The following is a 25,930-nucleotide window of genomic DNA, read 5'->3' on the forward strand; positions in this document are numbered from 1 at the left end:
AGGAAAATACTATTGCCCCATTAGACATGAAGGGAACTGGTCTAAGAGATGGTATGGCTTAACCAATTTGCCATAGGCAGACTGGAATTAGAGCTAGGAGTTCTGAGTGCTCAGCTCTCTACTTATTCATTTTCTTACTACCTTTCCTAAATGCTGGGCATAGACCTTCTCTATTTATTTGAAACTGAGTTCTTAAATGGACTTTAAAATAACTGTAAATAGATTACCCATGCCCGTGTAAGACATTACTTCTCTTACTTCTTTTAGCCGCTTTCTTCATAGTTTTTGTTTCTGCTTATGCCCCAATTTTTCACACCTTGTTTGGACTTGTGTTTACTGTAACTCTACTGTTTCAAGTTTCCTACCTCCTTAAGACCACAAAGCACTTCAAGAAAGGATTTCCATGTATTATATTTTGTTCTGAAAGCCTTATCTCAAACAGACATATTTGCTGTTTTCTTTTTTTTTAATATATAAAAAAATTACATGTCAAAACCATTATACATGCAGCATTCTGCTTCCCTAGCCTGGGTTAAGATCTCTTTCTGAAACTGCAGACAGTAAAGGTTTTTCCCTAAGAAAAGTTAACAATGTGATAAATACTGATGCAGTGTTTCAACACACTTAATTATTTCTTTTTTCATTGTTTGTCATCATTTTGTCAACTTTCCATATCATTCCCCACAATGCTTTGTGCTAGATTTGCTTTGAAAATTCCTTTCCTCTGAACTTACCATGAACTTGTCTGTAAAATATGGCCATAAAATGCCACCAACAAAACAAACCAAAATCCTCTATTCACTAATAAAAGAACACCCTGTCTCCCTCTCATCCCTCACTAAAAAAAAAAACAAACCAACAGAAAGACAGAATTTGTATAGAAAAATAATTTTCAATTGCAGGTATGAAGCAGAAGGTGAAGGCTGAGTAGAAAACTGGAATAATCAGTTGCAAGGATGTGGTTTAAGCCATGTGCAGAGTTTGTGCTTCATTCCATTTGTTCTCACTGTACTGATGGCTATTTAGCAGGTAATGTCAGACGTGTTGGGATTAGACTTGGTGTGACTGAGGGGGAGGAGGAGGGTTGTGTTTCTTGAGATGCTCTGTGGGAGGAGAAGGGTTATGCATGTGCCTTATGTAATGAGGGAGAGGCTGGAGAACTTGCATGTCTACAAGGAGGAGGTGGGAGGATTAGCTTTTGATGGAAAGGAGAGGGAACGGCCCTGGTCCTGATCCCCGGAGAAGGAAATCAGAGATAGATTACCTTCTGGTACATCACATTTTGTATATCAGAGGAGGGGTTTTTTGTTTGGATTTTTTTCTGAGGTGGAAAATAGCTGGATTATGGAAAAGGTGGGAAGCAGGAGGTGGTGAGGGGAGGCTGGATTATGCTGGTGTGTTAAGTGAAGAATTACAACAGAGACCTGGGAGAGGGCTGGAGTGGTGGCTTGGACTCCCTGGAATACTAATCTTTGAGGATGGAATGTCACATGGATCTCCAGAGGACCTGGGCGGGCTAGCAAAGTCCCAAAGTCCTGGTTTCGGTGAGGTTTGGCTCCCGAGCAATGCCCTCTGACGAGGGATGGCCTCAGCCAGCGGTGCAGGGAGAAGAGATTTCTGGAGGATCCTCTGCGTGCTCTGCCCCTTCCCCGGCCCTGCGGGTGAGGCTGCAGGGGCCTCTGCAGGGCCCTTTGAGGGGAAGATGGAGAGGGGGGACCGAGGCACTGAGGGATTGAGCGATTGGGGCTGGGGCAAGGTTTGGTGCCTCCCCAGGCCCCTGCATGCTGTTGTCCGTACTTGTTGGACAGTCGGTGGCATGGTTTTGTCCCAGGCCAAACAACCCTTACGCCAGCAGGGCTCAGACACAGTTTAGGAGTTACCACAGGCCAGGCATGGTTCCCGGTCAGCAGTTTGGGTGTTCAGTATAGGCGTGAGCAGTGTTGTGCCATTTGGTTTTAAGGCCTGTTTTGTTAAATAATGCTGCTGTAGCCCCAGGGGCTGGGCCTGTACTGACAAAGTGGGCAGGACGAGGGCAGGGACTGAGCACTAACAGCCTGTGGTTTCTGGTGGTTGTTAGTGTGCAGTCTGGCATGGCTGTGGCCCATGGCAGCGGCCACCATCCCAGCCAGTATCTGGGCCTCATTTGGGGGACAGCGGCAACCAGAGATGTCCCATAAGGGCATCGTGGGTGAGTCTGTCCTATGTAGGGGGAGGAAGGAGCATCGAGCCATAGGGCCGCAAGCCATGTTGTGCCAAAGAACAGGCCCTGCCCCACGTTTGCCAGTCAAGGTGTAGCCCGTGATGCTGATACTCAGGCTGCAGATGTCTTCTCCAGCTTCCCTTGGAGAGCCTGTCTCTGCAGGCTTTCATCCTCCCACTTTGGGGTTCCTGCTGGTTGGAAGAGCTGTTTGGGGGAGCACTAGGGGGTCCCTTGTACCGCTCTGCAGCCTTTGAGCAGGCCTCAAATTCACTGTGTGGTGGCAGTGAGTATCCTTCCCCCGGCTGATGGCTGCTTACTTTCCTGACCCCGGGAAATCCAGTTTCAAGCAAACGTGAGAAGAGACATGGGAAGCAGCATGGGGAAACTGGGTGGGATTTTTGTTTTTAACTCTGCCCTGCCTTCACCAACCAACAAAAAGTCTGTCATTTTGAACTACAAGTAAGGGCTGAAGCACACCTATCCCAGCAGATGAATTACCAATTAAGACTCCACAGTCAGTGAGGATTCTGGCTTTGAAAACTTGGGCAGCAGCTACTTTTTCAAAGTGATTGAGTTACCACAGTTTAAAAGATTTTCAGAGGCAGCTGCAACAGCCTGAGAGCATCCACACAGAAAGCTATGGCTCAGCTGGCACGTGGTAACCCGTTACTCAATGGTAAGTTTGTCTCACTGTCATGACTGCAAGTGCTTCATAGATGCATTTATCCTGACCATATTAACGTTAATTCTCCGTAATGTTGAGTTTACGCTTTGTATAGCTGAGTGAAGAAGGCAAAGATAGTCTGACAGACTACACCCAGGAACTAAGTAACAATAAACCAGAGCCTGGATGCTTTTATATTTGCTTTATTTTTGCCAAATACTACTTAGTCTATAATAACACCTCATTATGAAATTCAGCAGTTTCATAGTGCTTTTTACTCACAGATTTCAAAATACTTTTATCAAAGAGGTAAGTTACTGTTATTCCTATTTTATGGGTGGAGAAATGACAATGGAAGTGGTTAAAATCACCCACCCAAACAAGGATCAAGCTGGAATAATACTTGTGTATGTTTTTACTCTGGGTCCAGTATGTTACCCATTGAATCCTGATTTTTTTTTCATAAACACGGCATTTTTAATAGTTCCAAGGAAAGGACTGGGTTCAGGATTTGCTGATTGTTCAGTGGATCAGAGCTGAACCTAAAGATCTCCAAGAGTCAGTGTTGAGTTGCAGAGGAAATGATAATAGGCCTATCAGCTTGTCAAATCCACCCTGTCCTCTCCCCTGCATCAGTAAACATGCCTGCAGGAGCATATGCCATGTGTTGTTGAAGTTTCTCCCTTTCTCTTGTACTTGGCCCTGCTTTTGGTGTGAGAAAAGGAGAATAGGCATCTCAGGTTTGGCTCACCCCCGCTTCCTGACTTGGTCTAGATTCTTCAGAAAATCTCCAGAAGATTCTGTATTGGTGTTTGTGAAAGCAAAACAAAGCCCTAAGAGACATGGACATTATAAAAGGAAGGGTTTCCAGTGCTTTCAAGTGTCTGATTTTTGCGTTTGGACCCAGGTTTGGAATTATTTTTATTTTCTGCATAAAACCAGCAATACTTACGGTTGACAAATTGTGGAAGATACCTATTTAGAGACTGGGAGAATTTACGCCATCAACTTTCTGAAACAGCAATGATATTTTCTTTAAAGAAGTGGAATTATTTCTGGACAGCTATCAAAAATAAATCAGACTTTATTGCATCATTTATGTAACTCAGAGAAGGTGTCATAAGTAGTCAGGTCCAAGGTGAGGTCAGTGATGGAACAAAGAGATGACAAAGCCTGCCACACACTTTGTAATGCCTGTGGATTTACAGTAGCTTTTGTTTTCCTGTGCCATTGTTTTCTCCCAGCATGATAATTTCTCTTTCTTCACCCACTATTGGGGGAAAAAAAAAAATCACAAAAGGTTTCAATATACAGTAGTTAATTACTATATTACAAGCTCTAATTAAATTCTTGGAGACTCTGCACAGTATGATGTCCATGCCAAGAGGGACATATCCCATTCTTAAGTGAATACATGTTCTTGTCAAGTTAACTTATCCGCATTTTACTCACATGAAATATTTCTCATCTCTTGCTTCTTGACATACGTGACTGATAAATGTTTTAAAGGCACATTTAACATTGATATTTTTGTCATATGAAATGACAATGGCTTCAATAATTCCCAGATTTTATTTTATAGAAAGTGACACATTATGAGATGGCAGACTCCCCAGATCATAATGTAAGAAGCCACACACTGGTAGGAATATATATTGCATCAAAACTTCGTCTTTGTGTGATTCAAACCTAGACTTCTAATGTTTCAGCCACATGTGAGCAGTTAAACCTAAAGAGTGTTAGTATTACAACACGTCTTACAAATACCATGGACATTCAGAATAGTCGGAGCTCAGGTTCCTTTATCAGCTATTCAGTTTTCTTTGAGAAATTTAATGAAGAGGGATTTTTTTCTTACTTTTTTGTAATCAAGTCATCTGAGAAGGGAGATACAGTAGAAAGATAGCCAGATTTTTATCAAGTCATTTGCATACTTAATTGAATTGTTACGTAGGATTTTATTAATTCTTCTACACTTTTTATCTCACATCTGTCAGGGTCATAGGTAAATTTTGTGTTCAGATTTTTAGGTAAACATTTAAGTCCTTGTTGTATGTGTGGACAAGTCTGTCTCAGAACAGCCTTACTCTTGAGAGAACTTTTGTATTCATAAACCAATAATTTTGTTTTCACATTGAAATAGATGGGAACAATCATTCTGCTTGACCTTAGAGTTCCATTAGATCAGATGTCCCCAGGAATTATGTGTGTGTGTGTAGCTTAATGACAGTGAAATTCAGCTGAATGAGCTTTGTGTTGGCTTCATTATTTATTCAATATTAAGCCTTTATATTATACCATGTCAACACTTATTCTGACTTTGGCCCTGATTCAACTTAGTATTTAAACACCTGGCTAACTCTAAGGACTTTACTAAGCACTTACTCAAATGTTTAAAGCCAGGCGTTTGCTGAATATGGGCCTGTTTATGTCATGATTAAATACTAATGCAAAATTTAACAGGTATGTTATATTGGCAGCAAGAAGATGGACTCACATGTATGGTAGCTACATCTATATCATAATATGAATCTTCATTTGGAAGCACTACAAAGTACTGCAGAGCAGCCAAATACCGAGTCTTGATGATGGCCATGATATGCGGAAAGAAATAGTTCATGCAGTTACAATAGTGTATCCCAGGCTTGGTTAAAAATGCAGTCATGTGCTTTGATGCTTCAATTTGACTTTTTAACATGAATCATAAGTAAGCTTTGGACTTAAATTGCTGTTCAAAGCTGCCAGAAATTGCTTTGTTCAGTTTATGATGGTGCATAGTGCTGACCAAAGCAACAGCGAGAACTGTGTACAATGTTTTGAGGGTTTATTTATTTATTTTACTAAGTCTGTCTGTCTTTAGTTGTGCATTTTTTGATTTATTTTATATTTTCCTATATGGGTCAGTTCAAAAGAGGTAAGTTCTACCTCTGAAGTTAATAATAATGAGAATGTCAATGTATAAAATACATTGCTTTCCAAGCTGATAACATGAGGCCAAATAGGCTTACCTTACTACTGTGAGTAAACAAGTGGCAATTCTGTCATGAGCAAGTGAAGCAGAGTTTGGCCTTTTTTTATGTATGCAGTACTTATGCAGTGAAATGTCCTTGTAGGTGAGGAAAAGCTATCACAGACATCTCTCAGGAGACAGGGAGAATTTAGCTAAGAACACAGGACTTGAGTCTACAGCTTTGTATGGACAAATGTTTTAAAGAATTGAAGGGGCGGGGGGAATTTTGTTTTTGCCTTTTTCTTGTCTCAGGCAAGAATTTTGGAGAAATTAATTGCTCTCTTTTGCTGGTCAGCTTCACTTCTTGGTTTTCATTGAACGTAAAAAGCCTACATCATTTCTGTTTCTGTTGGGTCAAGCTGAAAGCTTGTCAAGTCAAGAGGGTTACACTGGTTTAAATGCCGCTGTGTTGATTTGTGAAAGATGAAGTGCTGGCCCATTGTACTTTTCAATAACATTTCGTAAAATCCTCTGTTCTTGTCTTTTTCTGAATCAGAATGAAAAAGGAAGCTTTCAGGAATTTTGACTTTAAAAATTAAAAAAAAAAAGCCCACCCTCCCAGAAGTCAAATCTAACCTTGAGAGAAAGACACCACTTCGGAGCAGTTCATAGCCCAGAGGTTAACATACTCCTGCAAGACATGTGGAATCGTGGTTCAGGGCTCTCATCTGAAGCAGGGGTTTGAACTCATAGCTTGGGTGAGCATCCATCCTGCTGGCCTGTGGGGTGTTTTTGGGGTCGGTTTTTTTCTGTTTTCTTCAGCTCAGTTATTCTGGGCTTGAGAATTTTACTACTGAAACTAGCCAGTTTCCATTAAAAAACATTTTCAATTAAAATGCATTTAATTGAAGAAGTCAGAGTAAGTAGTATTGCTGGGTAAATTCTGGTTAGTGTACCAAATACAGCGCTGAGATGGGAGATACAAAAGTTGCAGCAACTGAACAAGTAAATCGTTTGAGCCTGTGAGGAACGGTCTCTTACCCCCATTGGGGATCCCTTGAACTCCAGTAGAAGGGGAAGGGATCTGCACTAGCAAACTGCCTTGCAGGGCTATCATCTGCAAATTGAACTTTTGCTGTAGGGAAGAATCAGCACTAGAAACATATGTAACTGGCGACCTTTGATTTTTTTTTTTTTTCTTGTTATGTTTCTATAGAACTTTTTGTTACTGATTTTATTTGGAAGAAAGTACTTTCCCTGGTTTTCCATTTCAAATTATATGTAACTTCACTGCAAATGTAGTATTGTTTCCTAGTCATGTAATTAATAGGTTTTTCCTTCCTTAAAGTGGAAGTTATTTTCCCTGGCAGAATGAAATGCCACTGTCAGAACTGGAGATCCACAATCTGCGTTTCGTTGTACCAAAGCATAAAAAAGATCAATTCTCTTTGCTCAGAGTCATCTGTGTTGAAGAACTGTCCCACAGCGCAAGGTGAGATGGCTTGGAAGACAAGCGCTTATCTTTTCAGGAGCAATCTGTGGCTTTGCTTCCTCTGTGAGTCAAAGCACACTGAAAGAGGGAGAAGATTTCCACTGACTTTGTACTCCTTGTATCAAATGCTTTGTCCTGTCCTGCTGTCCTTTACAGGTGATGGTAATCCTGACTTACAGCTGTGTGCTGTGAATTGTCTGGGGCTGGTAAAGGTGTTTCTTTACTGTTTGTTTGTGCAGAGTCTCACATGGTGAGGCCCTGGTTTTGGTTGAGGACTCTTAAGAAGTAATGAAATAGAAATGATGTCCAGGAGTAGCGATTTACCCTCCTGTTATAATACCTGTGAAATTGCTGGACCAAACTGGGAGCTTTGGCATAGCTGTCTTAAGTTGTGACAGACTAAATCAGAAGCTTTTCCTTTCCTTTTTTATTTATCCTTTCCTTTTTCCTTTCCCCCTTCACTTTCAATATTTCTTTGTTGAAATAAATTATTGCCACAGTCAACCTTTTTTAGTGTTGCTTTTCGAACCCATTGTTTCTTGTTTCAAGAGGAGCATTTCACGAGGTCCCTATTCAAAGTGAATATATATGTTAAGACAAATTGTTTCAACACTTGCTTGCAAGGCCAATAAAAAGAGATGCTGTAGTGCAAATTACCCTTGCAAATGCTCTCTAAAAATCTAATAACATTTTTCCCCCCAAAGGATAGTTCCCAGACATAAGGAGAGTTTCTCTTTCATGTTCATTTGCCACACAGATTTATAAAATGATCCCAAATCCTTGCATAGGCTGTGAGGGATTGCAGCTTTGAACTGCTGAATTGGAAAAGCTATTAATGGAAGAGGAAAAGTTTTCAATTTCAGTCAGATTGGGTCAGGATGGTGTAAACTCAGCCCTCCAAGTTTTGGTGTAAGATGGAAGGCTATTTCTTCTTTGTTGATAATTTTCGTAGTAAGATTCAGAAGGTTTTCTGTTTAAAGGCATGAAATGAGATTGTAAGAATGTAAGGAAAAATCATTAGCATATTCACTGCTTTATTATTTTTTTTTTTTCAAGTAAAACCAGTCATTTTAATTTGCTTTCTGTGGAACATGGTATAATTGGAAACTTTTCAAAACCAGAACTATTGGGCAAGTGGTCAAAATCTTCAGAGAAAAGGTCCAACCATTCTGCACTGGAGCTTGTCCTTCATGCAGACCTGTGGGCAGCACCAGAGATGGTCGTTTCCCTTTTGGCTTTATGCGCTGGCACGTGGTAATTTCCCCTTGTGTAAAATCCCGGACAGTGTAAAGAGGCAGCCCCGCAGTTCCCACCCGTAGTGACTGGGGATGGGAGGTGGGCTGCCTAACCTCCAAGATCAGCAAGCTGTGTTCCCAACCCTGCAAAAACCCTGGAATTCATCCACCCAGGGACGGCTTCCAGCTACGCACGCTTTTCCCTTTTAATCGGACCTGTGGTGGCTCTGTGATTGTAAAGGACTTTGAAAATCGGAACTTGGCCAAATTACTTCTCCTTCATGCCATTTTGACAGAAGGCTTTCACAAAAATTCAACAGTAAATAACTCCTGTGAAATTGCATCTTGTATTTACTGCCTTTAGTGATGGTGGGATAAGCGATCAACTGAAAGCCAAGCAAGCTGAATTTGTCTTATGCAAAGAACGGCTTCCACCAACTTTTCCCACAACGCCGCTCTACACACCCCAGGTAGATTATGAGGGGGACTCTGTCCGTAAATAGAGTTGCTGTATGCAGTCCTTTTCTTTCCAGCCTCTATAAGTGACTGTGAAATGCACTGGCTGCTAAGCACTGGCGACTGATTTTGTACGGCCTCCCGCCAGATAACCGGCAGTACCAATTCTCAGTTGTTTCCAGCCTCTTTGATTTGAAGGAGCGGTACAGAGATTTGCCTGAAAAAGGCTCCCTAGCCTTACCTTGCATACACTGAGATAAATGGGACTGGTGAAATCGTAGCTGCTGTTTCCACTCCTGTAACTGTTCATGACATCCTTTTGAAGTGTAACGTGTGCAGTGCTGTGTTCTTCTGATGGAGCCAGCCCTATCTCCTTGCCCCATTTCCTTTCTGCTGTTAATCTGGTAACTGACCACTTATCGCATTTATTATCTTTGTAATTGAAACTGAGAAAGCCTGTGGCAGGTAAGCCCCGTGCCTCTGTGCACTTGCGCTGATTTCTCCTCCCACAGCCCTAAAACCACAACCCTTCCCCCTCTCCCCGTAACAGCAAGCCCTAAACACAAATAACTCTCGGAAGCCTGATGCTACTATATATTTGATTTTGTTTGCAAGCTTGTCTTATGACCAGCTCTCAGCGTGGGAAGAAGCAGGGAGTGGGGAGATGGAGAGAGAGAGTTGTTGCAACATATTTTAACATATGTGCTTTAGGCCTCTTGGTGGACTCCCTCTTGGGAAGAGGGGAGGGAGCGTGACCCTAAGCAGTTGGTTGGCTTTGCTTGTTTCTATAGCAGCCTGAACGGGGAAAATCATGTTTTAACACTAATACATTCAACTAAAAACCCCTAACAATTACAGGAAGAGTCTTTTTTATTATTATTAAAGAAATTGCATTAAAGATGAATGAGCATATATTGGAATAATTATGTTTTAAGGTGCGTAACATTAAAAGGTACTGAATGGAATATCGACTGTTTTGTAGGAACAGTAATAATGAGATTTCTGTCACCTAATCTTACAATAATTGGGTTATTACTATGCAAATTAAGGTATTACTTAAAAAAAAGAGGAGGTAAGACAGATCCTTGAGGCAGCCATTTATCTATCCTTAAAGCTATCCTGTCGATTCTCTTTAGGCTGAAGATCCTTTTTTAAACAATTTGGAGATGCTAATTTCATTATTTTTTCACCTATGTTTCCTACTAGAATGTTTTTTATTCTCCCCAGGTAGCAGTTCAGGAATGGTGGGTTTTATATATTTTCTAGTCTCTTATGGATTCCTTTAGGAATAATTAGATCAAATAACTATGATTATTACCTTTTCATCCCCTCTTTTTTTGAAATAAAATAATCATTTGTGTATTTTGCCTGAGATTTTTACAGCAGGATCACAGAGAATATACATATAAATCATTTTTATCCTTCTTTCCCTTTAGCAAAGAATTATTGAGCAGCTTGGTATAGTTATCTTGATTTCCATTAGTTATTAAAGTTTACTTACTGGCCAATTATTGGCCTTGAAGAGGAATCAAGGAGTGCTCAGCATTTGTGTTTTTGAGTTTGAGACTTTGATAGCTTTTACTGGATCCACCAGAGGCCTGATAGCATTTGCTCTGTCCCTGATTGTTAGAGGTAGTATTTAAGATTGGGCTGCCAATGGGAATTTCCTTGTTTCAGTGTGAGTCTTAGTTCCTTTGTAATACATAATATTTATAGAAATTTTGTTTGTGGGAGAAAAGGAGCTCATAAAGGCTTTTTGAAGCCTCGATCTCTGCACTGTGAACACCATAGTTATCTGAGGTAGTTCATTTCAAACTTCCGTGGCTATGCCCAGACATGCTGCGGTCACGCTTCCAATTGCAGAATACATACCCTTAGGAAGGGCCGAGCACTCATAACTCCCAGCGACTTCAGCATTCCCAGTGTTGTGTTTGTATCAAGCGTACAGATGTGTCACTACACTAATCCAGAATTCACTTCCTCTGTCAGCAATTTACTCTGGAAAGCAAAGCAAGATTTAGCGGTTGGATTTCAAGTAATTACAGTGTGTTACTCCATCTCAAACCCTGTTTTAGTGTCCCCCTTGCTCTTCTTTCTGGTGAGTTCAGGGTGACTCTTGCTTTCTCCCTTTTTGGTTCACTGCTCTCCCACTCTGTATTGAAACCTGGTTTTGATTGCACTTAGTTTTAACACTTTCAGATCTTTCTTTTTTTTTTAATGCATGATTCCCAAGAGAACTGAAGGACTATAGTCAGCCAGAATGGGCACAGAATTACCACTTGAGGTCTTACCCATCACAGGCAGCAGCTTCCTCTGTGCCTTTCTGCAAGCAGCTTAATCTTTCCTCATTTTCTGTCTTTAGTACAAGTGGGATGTAAGTATATCTAAAATTCACCTGCCCTATGGGTAGTTAAAGGAAGTGATATTACCTCACTATTTACCTACTTATGTTATGGGGTGAATAACAGCATACTGAGAACACATTTGTTGATTAAAAACCATAAATTAATAGGGGCTTTTAAGGTGATTTGTTTCATGAATTACTAACGAGTTTATTAATGATGCTGAGTAATTTTACAAAAATGTACTTTGATAAAGCTCTAGATTTTGCAACACTGTGAAGTATTTTGTATTACTTGTGGCAGCAGTTGTGAGGTGGTGCCTATGAAAGGTGAGGGCATTTACGCGTTACGAGTTACTGCCAGTCCATACCTCATGCCACCATAACTCCCCTGAAGCATATGCTGCTGGTATCATTTGTAAAGGAGAAAGCTTGGTGAAAGCTGTGAAATTCCACAATGTCCTTGAACATAAAAACAAACTAACTACACATTAACAGTGATGTGGGGTCACACTTACATGTTTCATGGTACCTGCCATCCATCCAAGAGAAAGCTGTTAAGCTATTAGGGATTCACAAAGAAATGAAGTCCTTTTATTGACTGTTAACTGACAATTTCTCCTATGCTCAGTGTATTAATTCTTGCTTGATTAACAGCTCTGGAACAAACTGAGCCATTGACCTCACAGACCCCAGGTTGTTTGATTTAATAATCAGGAAGAGTCCGTCTGTTTAGCTGGGTGTGCCTGAAAAAATGAGTTGTGATCTTGGTTTAGATCTGAATTACAACAGCATACAGTGAAAGAAAATTCACCATAATAGAAATAACAAGATGTCCAGAAAAAAAGACCCATTGCAGTTTCTTCTTAGAAGGGCCATGTAAAACACCCGCTTGGTAACCCCTAAGCCTTTGCTGCACCATTATTCCTAAGGTGGGGCATGGTTGAACTAGCTAAAGTGAAGTAAAATAATCCTAAACCATTTTCCAGAATTCACAGTTTAAAAAAAAAATTTAAAAAAATTAAAAAAAAGTTTGAAGCATTGAAGCTCAAAAAGATGATTTTGTTTAAGATTTCAGTTTAACACATATGCATCCTGCCCTGGTGATTGCTGGCGGTTGCCAGGAAGTTCTCCAAGAAATCTGCAAAATGTCTAGTCTGTGTAACAGACGGGAGAGCTGGAAAAATTGTGTGAAAGTCCAGAGAGTTTTCGATTTCTTTCCCTCTTTTCTCCAGAAGGAGTTCTGGACTGTTTAGATAGGATGTGTGAAGCTTAAATTCTCTCTTTATACCTATTTGAACAAAACCTCTAAGCCTTTATTGAGTCTCTTCTTCCCTCGCAGTTACAGGTTGAGAACAGGGTGAACTCCTAAACAAGTTGTGCATGGCAGAATTGATGAGTGAACAAAATAAGTATTCCTTAGGCAGGAACTGAAATTTGAGCAGCTACTTAGCACGTCTTGGTTAGTACTGCCGCTATATTCCAGTGTGGAAGGCTTGTGGGAGAACTAGCTAGGCAGGAACATCTCCTGACTCTGCCATGGTATGTGTTATGCATCCTTGGAGCGCTGGTGCACCTAATGGAATGATGGAGGTCCCACGGTGGCACTGATTAATTGATGAAATAAAAGTACTATACGAAGGTCGCATTTCCTCCTTACTGAGTGACCATTACTCCTCTGACTGGGGCCATGATTTCCCATGCTAACAACAGATCAGAGCAATAGGGGAAAGGAGACCCAGTTTGATTTTATATCTGCCCCAGGTTCCCCCAGCTTCACATGCCTCAACAACTGGCTGCACCTTCACTACTTTTAATTCCACCTCTTCCAAGGGTCCTTTGACAAAACACCACTCTCCTCTATGTGGCCTCAGGCTACCTCTGCAAGTCGGGGGAAAATCAGAGCAGCAAGAACTGTAGTTACAAATTACTGATTTAGCTAAATGCCAACACCTGAGCTGAGGGGGGCCAATAAAAGCTGGCTCTGCAGCAGGTGAGCTCTTTTAGTGTGTGTATGCACTGGGGGCATGGAGGGGAATGTAGATGGCAGCAGAGAAGTGGGCTACAGGAGCTATACAGGTACTTAAGTTTATTGCTATTTTTCTTGGTTTAATTTATGGATTGGTCTCTTAAAGCTGTTATGTATCATTTGATAGCTGTTACTAGGTAGGAGATGTAAATTTGGTGTTGGTCTGTAATGAACTGAAGTTGTTGGTAGGTAGTTTTACCAGCCAGGTGGAAGGAGTGGTATTCTGTTGGCTTTTTGGGTCTTTTTCTGTTAAAACCCATAATGATTTTTCGAAATTACTTGTTGAGGAGTTTACATACTGAGCCTAGAAGCACTTTATGATCTTTTCTGATGCCTTTGGCTTTAACTGTAGATATCCAGTAATTCCACTGGATATTTTATAGTCTGTCTCTTTTTAAAGGCAAGTGGGGAAAAAAAATGCTGTCCCATCAGCATGTCTGAAGTCACTGCTGTTGAGTCTTCAGTAACAGACGGAAAAAGGTTTTAACAGTTGTAAGATGAAGCAAAACTGGCTGTAATGTGTGTTTAGATAGAACAAGATTGGTTGGGAATGAGATGTGGGAGTCATCAGTACAGAGGTGGTGAATTGAAGCCATCGTTCCTTGATGATGTGAAAATACAGAACTGTAATGCATATAATTGCTCAGATACTACAGGGACATTAAAAATACATAGTATTTTATGTAACATAGCAATTTATAAGAATGCAGTAGCATTTAGTGTGAGGGTAGTGGGTAAACCCTATAATTATTTGGGATATGATGTTAATACATCCAATAGTAAGCTGAGATGCAGCTCTAAATAATTCATTTTTGTTTTACTTTTTGCTGGTTTTGTTGGCTTTTCTCTCCCTTTATATTTCTCATTTTAAACTCTGTTACCTCTTTCCTTTCTCACTTACTGGTAGGTGATTTCATCCTCCTATGTGATGGCAGGCAGATGGCTCTCTCAGCAAATAATATTTAATGCTGTTCTGTCACTTGGCCACTGAGCAGTGTTGTAGCAGTAGGGCAGTTGAACTCACTGTGTGAAAAGTATTAATGCACTTGGCGTCTTCTGGTGTAAGGTTTGTGATTCTAGGCTTGTTTGTGAACGCGCTTTTTCCCAGGAGACTGTGCAAAACACTTGCTGAGGCACCAGGTCAGCTGTTAAAAGCTAATTCTCAAATGGGTTCAGCTCTCAGTCCATATGTGGATAACCTATAAGTGGGAGTAATTTAGACATTTAACCAGACAAAAAAATCCGTGCTGCAAACCAAATGAAGATGTTATTATAGATTCATGATGCATTGTTTTTGTGTGTAGTCAAGGATGATGATACTGGGTACATCTCAAAAGAAAGATGTATGTGAAGGTATAAGTGTTTATAGATTTAAACCTGGATAAATAAAATGCTGTTATTTTAATCTTAGCACCTGACTGGAAATATTAATGGATGATATGGGGTAATGTCCTTTCAACTAAAATTCTGAAAGGCTTTATGAATGGAAAGTAATTTCTCTTGACCTCAAATTTCTGAGTTTGGTGAAGTATGAGGAATGACTCCTCAGAAATAGCAATAGTGAAGGTTAGAATTAGCATTATATGTATGGTGAATTTTAAGCCCCAGGTCTGTTTGTTGGCTGGGGCTTCTGCCCTTCTCCCCACTTCATGAAACTGACTCCTTCTTTTCAGTGTTCATGCAAAACTTATTTCTGTTTCATGTTGCGTGGTTTCATGTCCCTTTAGTTTCCCTTAGAGTTCAGGCCTTGAATAAAACCCAAACCCCAGAACGAAACTCAGCTGAAACCACCACATTTTGCATAGTTTCCACCAAAAACCATAAATTGACCCATGTTCACTCTATATTTGGCCTGGATACACCAAAAAGTTACTGAAGCCTTACTGAAATGTTCTGTAAAACTGGATTCCTTAGATTTCCTTATATCCTGATACACTGCTTTCAGGCTTGAGTGTAGTCACAAAATTTTGGAACTGCTATTTAGGATCTCTGATGACTTTCGGGAGCATAGGGTTTCATTTTGACGTACAAAGTTGCTTAAGCTGGCCTGAAACATCTATCTGAAGTGCCTCTTTCTTGCATGGTTTGCTAGAAATACAATAAGCAGAAAAACACACCTTGCCATGTTCCCGTGATGGGAAGGGTGCTAAGTGCAGGCTCTTTTCAAAAGTTCCTCTGAATTACTCTAGATTTGGGCAGAGGTTTGCTAGGTTTTTGTGGGTTTTTTCTTTTTAACATGAGGGGAACCTATTGAAGGGGTTCATAGCATTAACAGTATAATCTCCTGGGAGTTCATTTTTGCATTAACAGTACTATAATCTTCTGGGAATACCACTTTTTTTGTGGTATTTGATTTTTGACACCTCCTCCCTTACCCCCTCTCCCCCCAAAAAAGTCAGTTGTAACCAGACTGCTGATATTTTTGGATAACCATTTCATGGGAAGTGTTGAACAAAGATAGACTCTCTGTGTGTATAACCACCAGTTACTGCTTATTTCTCACAAGCTATGTGAAATGCTTTGAATCTGTAAAGAGCCAGACCATTACCTTTGAACAGCTTCCAGAGTTTTCCCCTGTTGACCCTGCTTCTGGGCCCAGGAGTCATGCTTCTGTTTGTGAGCCCAGCTTCTCTGATTTAATTTTGGTTAGGCTTGTGACCCCAATTGTCAAGGCCTCCACCTCTGAATTGGGAGCTACTGGCTAAGACAATTTGTGTTGTGTTCTGGCAAATTGCCATTTGGGTAATTACGTACTGTTTACTTTTGATATCATCTTTGACTTCAAATCTGGGAGCAATTCCACTTCATTTCTTGTTGTGAAGTGGTGCTGTTGCTTGGTTGTTATGGTCTATTTTAGAAGAGGGCTGCCTCTTGCGTAGCTGGAGGGGAAGCGATGCCTGTTCATAATCTGTAAATGATTGCTGGGTACTTTGAATTGCAGGGAAGTTGGTGTCTGTGGATGCATATGTTCATGTATGTATGTTTCTATATAGTTGTTGGACTCGGCCAAGCAACAGTCATAATGAAGCTAATAACATCAGGGTGTAACAGTTTTGGTCTTTAAGATTGGTGAATTCAGATGGTGAGCTTGTCCTTCTGCATCTCCATGTATGACAGTGGGATGCTCTGTAGGGACACAAGATCTCTAGTTGGATTGTAATGGGAAACTTCATTCATGATGCATGTTTCAGCTTTTATCCATTTGTTTTCTTTCAGAAAATGTTAATTTAATTTATATTTTTACAGCATCTTCCTGAACAATGGAGATACCAGGCATTCCCAGGTGCCTTTTTCTTTTTGCTTTGGGAAAATTGGCTTTACAGATGTTGCTGGGGGATTTCTTTGGCAGTAAATTCAGTAGGTGACAATATTACAGTCCTGACTCAAATCTTTAATCCCAGACTGTACCTAATATAAGGAGTTAGTACCCTTTTGATTTGAACTTTAAGAGGTTGTTCCAAGATTTTCTTCAAACCAGAGAAACAATTTATAATTCCAATTGGATTTGCAGTTTTAAAAAGGTGAATATCATATGTATTCTTGCAAGACATCAGTATCCAAACCTTGACCAATATTTGACATTGGATAAAAACAACAGCCTAAATCAGTACTGAAATCTTCCTCCTGACCCATTTGCCACTATTATATTAATAACTGTCATTTATGTAACATCTTTCATCACACTGAATATCCAAGCAATTTACAAACATGTGCCTTGATTCCTTGGAGAAATCTGCAGTTAGTCAGGTTTAAATTTGTCTGGGGTCACAGAGGTTAATAACTCGATTCCTTCAAAAGGTGCCGCAGTTTTAATGACCGCAGCCCTTAGGACCTCAGACTCTCATGCTGAACCCAACACCTCTGTCTGCAGGGCGCCCGCAGCACTGTGCTGGCACGCTGATGACTCGTGCAGCCGGGTGGGGAGAGAGCTACATCTTGAATTAGCTGTGCTTTCTGCAGGACCTTTGTTTTTTTGGTTTTGTTTTATTTCCGCCCCTATTTAGAGGCCATCCATCTCCATACTTGCCCATGCTGAGATATGGGTCTTTGCATATGCAGGTGGGTCAGATATCAGGGTAATAGATATATTTATGTGTGTGATTCTATTTTTTAAATTAAAAAAAGTGGGGGGAGAGGGGAAAATATGGAACCATAATACTTCCAAAACTGAGTTTGGGTGGAGTAACTTACCTGTTGGGCTTAATCCTAGTATTTCAAAGGAGTGATGATTTTAAATTAGCGGAAAGCTGGGGGTGTTTGAGCCCTGGTGATTCTGAAAATAGATATTTATGCAGAAGAGCATGATATGTGTGTGCTGCAATTCACCACTGTCTAACTCCAGATGTCAAGCACGTCACTGTTCCCAGTGCATAGGTCTAAAATATGTTTGTACATAATATAAACTTGGTTTTACAACCACTCATGTTTAGACTGATTATAGGAGCTGAGCTACATCTGTGTACTTCTTGTATGACTTCTTGTTCAGGAAAGTATCAAAAAATTACTAAAAGGAATATTTCATTCATTGCTTCTGAGGTTTAAGAGGTTAGTCTTTAAAGAAATAGGTCTCACTATATAACATGTGGGACTTCTTTGTTTCATTATGAAAGATGTATATTTTATATGGAGATATTAAGACACATGTATTTAAACAGCATTCAAGGGTCTTCTTAAATTGGGCCTTAAATTTTAAGCAGATGCATAGAGTATTGGAGTCAGGTAAGTATACTCTCAAAGATACCAAATGGGGTGGAAGTGCTAGTAATTAAACTGTGTTTACAATAATTACATTCAAGATATGTTTAATGTTTACATTCTCCTGTTAACTTACTGTTATCTGCATTCATGAGCCATTCATAGATAGCTGCATATTTATCCAGCTAACTAGTAAAGTAAACATGCAATTGATGAAATTTTGACTCTGAAATCATTATAATGAAGCTGGAATTTTATCCTGTATATGCAAGTAGAGAGTATTAGTGTAAGTGCTCTTACAGAGTATTCTCATATGAACTATGCTGTAAAATGTCACAGTAAAATGTAGCTGCAAGGCTATTTGAAATTAGTCATTTAGGTAATATAAATATTATTTTATGAGGTTTATCCATTTATCAGTACTTCCCAATTCTTTTGTATCCTGGGGAAATGCCTTAGCAGTAGATAGAGACAAATATATATGTACAATTCAGTGTCGGGGGACGGGGGGGGGTGTAGTTACGATTTCAACTGCTCCAGAGTGGAGTTACTTTGGTGGTTGTCTTCTGTCAGTATGACTGTAGTTGGTATAACCACCAATATTTTTAATAGATGTACTAAATTGCCAAAAATACAGATCAAAGGGAGAAATTGCTACAGTACTTGTCACTGTGATTATAAGAAAACTTGTCACCTGTGCTTCAGCTGTTGTCTTAATACCAAAGAATCTGTCATTAAAAATAAAATGCTATTACCATCAATATTACCGTTTATAATAGTATTACTTCACAGCATTTGGGGCTGTTACTAACTTGGTAACTTTTACCAAGAATAATGTGTGTCTTGTTTCTAATTCTGTCTTGGGCCAAGCAACCCAAGCCCTGTGGTGGGAGCTGGTACTGCTGAGCTCTCTGAAGCATCAGATCCTTCAGTGTAAGGCAGTAAGTGACGTAGCATTTAATGCTGGCAGAGTGGAGCTTGATTTGAAAGTGCATGTCATGAAACAATGTTAGGCCTTTTTATAAATAGAAGATTTGCGGTAAGTCAAGCCAAAGGAAGACCAGTTAATAATAACTTCCTCCAGTTTTGGGACATCAGGCATTGCATGCTTGATCATTCACTACTTCTCCTGTAACAACCATTGACCTTAGAAAACTGCTTAAGATTGTTCCCTGAGAGGAAAGACTGTGCTTGGCCCGGTGCAGTGGTAATGTTGTGGCCAAAACATTTACAAAGTAGGTTTCAGGATAGCTGTAGGCAAGCAGCCCTGCTGCAGCAGTGTTTGAAGCCTTGGGCTGCAGTGCTCTAGACAGCCATAGACTGCACACATCAGTAACAGCTGAACACTTACAACAGTGCTTTCTATTACCTAGACTATATGTTTATTTTGACATATTATTTACTAGCAACAGTTTCTGCAAAAAAATAAAGTATGTAATTCCCCATGAGCAGGAGTTCATAAAATGCTTGGGGTTAACTCAAAGTTAGCAGGACTTTCACAGGTGTGAGGAATTAGGTGCCAAATTATGGTTAATGGGAGCTGTGTTCTTGCCTGCATTAAGCATGGAGAATATCCTTGACCCTTGCTAAGTCTCATCTTGTTTCTCTTCTCTACAAAGTGGTGAAAGCCTGAAGGGTTGATTTTCATTTTCCTTAAAGTTCACTAATTGGAAAAAATCAGGAAATATCATCTTGCTGACCTTTGAAATCTGCCTGACTGTTTGGGGCCTTGGTTTTGTGTGGGAGCGGAGGGACAGAGAGTGAGCAGTTGTTGTGGTGGCACCAGCAAGGGTTAATCAGCCTTGCCAGCCTGAACAATGGAGATGGGGGCAGCTTTAAACGAAATGAGCTGAATATTTCATTTGGCCACTCAGCTGCCTGCTCCAATTGCCTCCTTTGCTAAAACGAGAGCTTAATCTAAAGTGACAACAACATCAGTTTCTACGTGCTCCAGTCACACAGAACATGACTTCCTTAACATAAACACTATTTACATGGACCGTCTGGATATAGCAGGGAATCAGGAGCGTGCCCAGCTAAGACAGAGGCTACAATGAAGGACGAATAACAGGCAGCTGAGAATTAACATTGGCAAATGAAAGCCTGACCCTCAGAGGGCATGTCCCTGTTACATTTTAAAGCTAGAAAGCCTTGCACTGGTAACCTTACTTCCAGTAAAGACTATATAATTTAAAAGAAAATAGTACCTTTTCAGCTTAGATACTTAACCGAATGCATTATGTCTGACCCATTTTTGTACTCTGTATGACATGAGATGTAGGACCCCCAGCTGCAATTACCAGTTGTTCAAACAGCTGTAACTGGATAGCCTTCTCCTTCCTTGTGCTCTCATCTTGAAGAAGCTCCTGCTTTTTGGCATGAAAGGGAGGAAGGTGCTGGGCAGAGGCATGGGATCCCAGCCCAGCACCCACCCTGTGGCCCCAGCCCCTGTGCTACCAGGGAGAGACCTCTGTGCTGCACACTGCTGTCTGAAGAAGCTGTTGCTGAACCTCAGAGTTGCTGTGCTGCCTCTGGAAGAGCAGACTGTGCTCTAGCTTGCCTTGACAAGACACAGACAAGGGCTGTCTGCAGCCCAGCTTCTTCCCCCAGGCTCTGTGGGGACTGGCTCTCTGCAGGAGTAAGTGCTTATGGCCCCCCACTTGGCTGGGGAGCTCTGCCCAGAGAAGGGGTCTGTGGAGGACAGGGCTGGCCTCTTCCTCCTCTTGCCCTGCTGTAAATATAAGGCAACTTTGTTTATTCCAGCAGTATCCCAGACTTGTGATCTTGCTCTCTTTTTTTGCTTTTGGTGAGGAGGAGGGAGCATTTTTTTTTGCTAGGCTACAGGTTTTTAGGCCACTGGAGGATTTAGCTATTTGTACTCCTCTGTGTGTTGTCAAAACTTTAAAAAGAGAAGGCCTCCTCATTGGGAAGACATTGGGAAGACTACAGATATTTCATTCGCTGTGGGGGAAAGCAGAATGGGAGGGAGTTTGGGGTAGTGTGGTGCTTATCACGGTAAGCCCAGGAGAGGTTAATGCAACTTCTTTCTTGCCTTGGTGTGGGTGCCATGAGGGCCTGACCCTGCTCCAAGAGGTAACTCAGCTTCTCCCATTCTCCCTTGCAGTGGATGCTGGCACTGCGCAGGCAGTAGCATGGGCACACCCATGAGCACCTTCTCCCCGGCCACTCTGGCAGCCCTGTTATTACCTTCTTTCCTCATTGCTTCCCTTCTTCCCCCAGGCTTGCTGTTCATGCAGTCACTTGCTCAGCTGGGCAGGCAGGGCACAGTGCAACAGCAGGTCTAGGTATCAATTCCCCTTTGGGTAGTATTGGGAAATTCACTTTTCTTGACAGCTGTGTTAAGCTGACAGTTGCTCAAGCAGGCATTACTCACTAGTTATTTTATAGGAATTTTTTGCTGGTTTTCCCATCCTAAAAGTAGAAGTTTATCTTAAAAAAAAATAAAAAAGGAAGTATGGGATAACTCGGTGGCGTGTTGAGCTGAGCAGCATGACAGTAGAGTACCTAGATCTCAATCAGACCCTGCAGTTAGCCTTGATAAACAGAGCAGGATTGTGTGTTTCTATGGAATTTTGTTCTCTGTCATGTCGACAAATACATGCCCTCCTTTCACATAAAAGAAGGGCAATAGTTCTGTCTTACGGAAGAAATACTTTCTTTCCCATCATTGGGCTAACAGCAGAATTTACAAAAAATTTTCATATTAAAGAGTAATTACTGTTGCCAAGTTAAGTGGACTTTTGTCACACTTTTTTAAAACATACTGTAGTTAACTTTGAGCTGCTGTAGCTTCACTTCAAAGAAGGAACACAGATCACTTATGGTGTCAATACAAGACTTAAAATAGTAGCCAAAATCTGTGCTTTTTGATTCTGTTTGACTACCATCTTTCCTTTTTCCTCACTTTCGGTTCCAGAAGGGAGTGTAAGCAGTCACAGATTTACAGAATTACAGATGTATTCCTTACACCATCAGAAAACAAGGTCTACTATTCTTGAGATGCAATGCACTGGCATTGGTTCAAGAACTAACACCTCTTCAAAGAGAGCAGTCACTGAAATCAGCTCATCATTGAAGTGCAAGGGGAAAAAGACAGGACAGAAATGGGGCTATAGGGGTTTTTAAGGGTCATCCAAAATACCATCTTGCAAGTCACCTTTGTTAGGTAATGATGCTGACCATCAGCTGGGAGTGATAGATTTCCAGAGGTGCAGGACATGTTTATATTCTTACTGCTTCATGAAATAGCCCTTACAGCTTCAACTAAGGGATTGGTGAACATTTTAAGCTTATTTCCTAAAAAGGCCACTCAGTGCTATTTATGCTATAAATAGCTCCTATAGTTCCAGTCCTAGAAACAGGCATCATGCCTATCTGCCTTTGGCTGGTGCCTAACTGGAGTTAAGTACCAAATGAATAACAGGATATGCCTGTCTCCTCACAGCCTTTTTTTGAAGGAGTACAAAAAGAATGTATGAGAAATAAAATGCAAGTGAATCTCTGTACAGCTGGATATGTATTTAGCCTTATTCTAAGGAACGGGAAGCCCCAGTGAGCTCCTTGTTTTTAGATCTATCTTGTTGGATCCATTTATCCCTTCCAGACTAAATCCTCTATCTTGAAAACAAGACTGCAGTTTGGCCATCACACAGTTGATGTTAGGAAAGGCTGGACTCCTTTCTGGAGAGGTGTGATCTCAGGTGCTTCAAGGGAATACAAGAGTTGTAAGTAGGTAAACTTTTTCAGGCTCTCCTGTCCTCATCTTGGAGCCCAAAAAGAGTGTGGATGAGGGACCGTTAACCCCTTCTTGGCCTGCATTTCTGTAGGTAGGGAGGATGTAACATACTGACCTTTGGAGAGTAGCTCTTGGATGCTAATACAAGTGGTTATTTAAAACAAATCTCCTTTTCTGGGGGTTTACTAATATTTCTGTTAAATCTATGCTTATTACATAGTTACTAAACCTGAAGAATGTATTTTTTAACAAGCAATAATTATCTAATTACATATGAAGCATTAGATTAAGTAGGGTAGCTCATGCTAAAATGCTGTCTATTACAAGTAGATTTATTGAGGATTAAAAACTACATAATAGAACTGTATCTATTTCATGATTGTTAATCCTCAGTGAATGTTTTTAATAATTAATTGGCACTTAACTAAAGGATTATGTTCATTGTGATAGAGTTTATGAAGCAATAGAATGTTTTTTGTGTATGATTAAGTGCCAAAGGGAATATTCTTATGATATAGCTAAATAACTGGGGGATGGGGGGACGTGGGGATGGATGGGATTGCACCAAAAAAACAACCAACCAAAAAAAAAAAAAAAACCTCAAACAAAAACCAACAACAACAAAAAACCTCCACTAAACCCAAGAAACTGGGTGGGGAATGAGCAAATTGTGTGTAGCAGCAACATTTTTATTTCTGTTGTTACCTGATAAGAGTTTGAAAGTTTTGTTTGGTTTCTTATATATGATGTAGGAGAAGTAACTGGCTACTTAGGCAGCAAGATACATAATGCTGGAAGATAGTTAAATGGGAGTGTTGTGGTTAAAGATGGTGAAATATTTCAGTGTGGCTTCAGTATTTAAGTTTCATTCTTGAAATCTTTATTACATATGTAAATTAGTGAACTAGAACATAAAACGCAATATACATTTTGACCATATGAGTTCCAGGAATGTGTCCCTGTGCCAGCTGTTAGAGGATACAGAAGAAAAGTTGCGTGTTTTGAGCACAAAAAAGCGCCGTGAATTTTTCATAGAGTCAATTATGGAAGCAAACAGGAGGAAACACATATTCTGTTGGTTTAGCTGACCTCAAGAGAAGACACAGTCCTGACATCCAGTTAAGGTTTCAGCTGTTAACAACTAGAAAGGCTGAGTCAGTGGAATTAATCATCAGCTGTTACTCTGAACACCTTAAGATTTTTCGTGGATGGAAAAATTCTAATGCAGCCACAAAGCTTTCTAGTGAATATTTGGTGAATTCCTGTAATTAAGGTATGTACACAGATCCATACACCGTGGGTTGCTTCAGAAAGAAGTTGTTCCATATATTGCGTATTTTCAAGTGGAAACTGATAAATTGAAATAATGGCAAATATTTTATCTAATAATGAAGGATATTGATAAGTAAATATTCTGTTGACATTAACAAACTTAACTAGCTTTACTGTTTGAAAGCCTTTTAAGAAAAATTATCAGACTTCATGAAAAAACGCAACACCTTTTCAGATTAATTGAATGGGGAAAAGGAAGAGCAAGTTTATGTCTGCATGTGAACATATATGCATATATATTTTTCTATTTGCACAGCATAAATTAAATTTTCCTTCTTTTTAAGTGAAGTTGTACCTTCTAGAATTTGCTGTAGTTATTGGGGGGGTTACTGGGATGCTTTGTGATCCAGACTTACTGCAACAAATGATTTGCTGTGATTTGTGTTGAGTGCTGTTGAAATTTGACCTTTCTGGATTGGAATGTGTTTGAATCAGGTAATTTTTCTGATGGGTTTTGGAAGTGAAGATAATGATGCTGTCTCTTTCTGACAGTGTTGGAAGTGCCAGTACTATATGGGGCTCAGAACAGTTTGGGGGTGGGGAGGAAGCCAGGTGTGTTAGATATCCAAAAATCACTCCTTATTTTTGAAAATCATGGTTTGTAGTCACTCTAAGAAAGAAACTTTAGGAGTAATGAGGAGAGTGGAGTGTAGAGCCAGATCTCAGTCTGGGAAGTAGTCCTGGTGTCCTCTTCAAGCTTAAGGTCTCTGAACTCAGACTAATTGGAGAGACCCTGACAGCTGGGAAGGCCCTGAAGGTATAAGGTCTGCAGATTGCTAGGACTTCATTGTGTGCCATGCAGGTGACTGTTGCCTTCATACACAGCTCTGCAGGTTTTTAAAAAATATAAATTAACAGGATTTTTTTAGCAGGTTAATTGCATTTTCCAAAGGGTGGCAACCCTGACTGCCCACAGGATTTGGCAAACTACAAGACAAAGCCAGGCTTTCCCCCTAAAGCTTAACAGCAGTTGTGTTGCAGCAGCAGCTGCTGCAGAAGGTGAATGTAGTGATGATATTGATGAGATTACTAATTTGTTTAGTAGACAGGGAATGAGGATTCGTCTGTTGGCTGTCATCATCCATCAGCCGTATGTTGCCCCAGGCAGTGGGTATATGCTGTTAGCCTGTTACTAATTTTACTTTGTTTTTTTCTCAGCTTAGTTCTTTTCTTTGGTTCATTTCATTCATTTGTTGTGACTGAAAACTAAACAAGAAGGAGGAAAAAAAGCCCATTGCTACCTCTCTTTGTTTGTCAGAGCAGGTATCCTACAGCTCCTGCCTGCAGCTTCTTCTGTTTGATTTGGCTGAAAGCTGTCGGTGAGAGATGTGGTGGCTTATAAGGGAAATGCCTTTCAGTGCATAAGAAGTTTTCTCGAGAAACTGGGGTCGTACCTGTATGTACCCTTCAAAATCAGTAGGTGAGAGCTACTTCATCATTACTTAGTGTTGCACCAGTCTGAATGAATTGGTGATGTTGCCGTACCGGTGTCAATCTATTGTGTTGTTGCATGTGCCATGACTGTATCTGCCATGACTGTTTTTTTGTTGTGGGTTTTCTTAATTTCTGAGACATTTTAGATTGTGCTAATCAAACTTCAAGTTCTGCGAGGGACAGGAAGTTTGTGCACAGGAATTTTGGGGTCAGCAGTATTAATTGGAAGTTCATAGAGGGTTTTATCCCATACTGATCATAACTTCTCAGTAGGCCAATTCTAAATGGGCAGGTCTGATTTGTAGCTGCAGATTATTTTGCTTAGATTAAGCTTTCCAAATTGTCA

Source organism: Gavia stellata, chromosome 4, assembly GCF_030936135.1.
Source record: "Gavia stellata isolate bGavSte3 chromosome 4, bGavSte3.hap2, whole genome shotgun sequence".
NCBI lineage: Eukaryota > Metazoa > Chordata > Aves > Gaviiformes > Gaviidae > Gavia > Gavia stellata.